We start from the raw sequence: 2,074 nt of genomic DNA on the forward strand, positions 1-2,074 counted from the left end.
TTTTTGCAGAGTTCTCTCCCCTCCCCTCCCACCCCAGGCAACCAACAAAGTTTCCTTCCATATATAAACCTTTCCTTGACCCTCCACAACAATGAACTAATACTATATTTGTCCTTCTGTGATTAACTTATTTCACTCTGCATAATGTCCTCCATGTTCATCCATGTTATGTGGTATTTTGAAGACTCTACATTATTCTTCAGTGCTACATAACATTCCATTATGTGTATGTACCATAGTTTGGTCATTCACTCTTCCGCTGATGTGCACATAGGTTGTTTCCATCTTTTTGCTATTGTAAATAGTGCTGCGATGAACATGAGTGTGCATATATCTGTTCCTATCCTGGCTCTCACCTCTCTAGGATATATATCTAATAATAGGATTGCTGGGTCAAATGGTATCTCCAATTCCAGCTTTCTAAGGAATTGCCATATTGCTTTCCACAGTGGTTGTATCACTTCATAGTCCCACCAGCAGTGTATGGGAGTCCTGATCTCTCCACAGTCCCACTAGCATTTGTTGTTTTCTGTCTCATTGAACCTTGCCATCAGTGCTTGGGTGAGACAGTATCTCATTGTTGTTTTGATTTACATCTCTCTGATGGCCAATGATTGTGAGTATCTCTTCATGTATTTGCTGGCCACCTGAATATCCTCCTTGGTGAAGTGTCTATTCATGTCTTCTGCTCATTTTTCAATTGGATTTTTAATTCCTTTGGTGTTGAACCATTGGAATTTTCTACACATCTTAGAGATAAGTCCCTTGCCAGATATGTAATTATTGGCAAATATGAATTTGTTGTTGTCATCTTTGTTATGTGCTTTTTCATGGTGTCAATTTCTTTGTTCCATATAATTTTCTATGCTGAACTCCTTTTGTTTATGAATTGTGTTATCATTTCCTTCGTTGCTATTGTTTTAGTATTTGCTGAATATTTATGCTTGTCCTCTTTTTTATTTTGATGTGAAGGTTTATCATTTTTCATTGAGGTCACCCTGTGATTTATAGTTTTCTTCCCAAGTTTAGAATAGTCCGTCCTATCTTGTAGTTGTCTTGACTTTCCTACCATCTAGAAGATCCGTAATGACACAGTATTTTCCCTCTTTTTGGTTTGTAGTTGTCCTCATTTGTCAATTGATGTCTCTGGTTCCCTGTTTACAATCTTGTAGGCTTATTTACTTTGGATACTTCCACAGCTGGGTTGGTTTCTGGGTTATGTCATCATGTGTGTTTACAGTCAGTTGTTGTTGGCTATTGTTGCTTCTCTGTCCAAAGGGGTCTCTTCAGCATCTCTTGTAAGGTTGGTGTGGTTTTAACAAATTCCCTTAATTTCTGCTTATCTGGAAATGTCCTAATTTCACCATCATATTTGAGGGACAATTTTGCTGGGTACATAATTCTTGCTTGGAAGTTTTTCTCTTTCAGGGTTTTATATATACAATTGCATTGTCTTCTCACCTGCATGATTTCTGTTGAGAAATCTGAGCTTAGTCTCATTGGTTGCCCCTTGTGTTAGTTGTTGTTGTTAAGTGCCATCAAGTCGTTTCTGACTCATAGTGACCCCACGCACAGCAGAACGAAACCTGCCCTATCCCGCGCCAGCCCCACAATCCCTGCTATACTTGAGCTCATCATTGCAGCCACTGTATCAATCCATCTCGTTGAAGGCCTCCCCCTCTTTCATCGACCCTCCAACCTACGAAGCATGACATCCTTCTCCAGGGAATGGTCCCTCCTTACAACATGACCAAAATAGGTGAGACGAAGTCTGGCTATTCTTGCTTCCAAGGAGCATTCTGGATGTACTTCCTCCAGGACAGATCTGTTAGTTCTTTTAGCCATCCATGGTACTTTCAGCATTCTTTGCCAGTACCACAACTCAAAAGCATCAACTCTTCTTCAGTCTTCCTTATTCATTGTCCAGCTCTCACGTGCATACGAGGCGATTGGAAATATCATGGCTTGTATCAGGCGCATCTTAGTCCTGAAGGAGATATCTTTGCTCCTCAGCACATGAAACAGTTCCTTTGTGGTTGACTTTCCCAATGCTACACATCGTCTAATGTCCTGA

The sequence above is a fragment of the Orycteropus afer genome, unplaced genomic scaffold (genome assembly GCF_000298275.1).
Source record: "Orycteropus afer afer isolate SDZICR_OR568_19922 unplaced genomic scaffold, OryAfe1.0 scaffold00463, whole genome shotgun sequence".
Lineage (NCBI taxonomy): Eukaryota > Metazoa > Chordata > Mammalia > Tubulidentata > Orycteropodidae > Orycteropus > Orycteropus afer.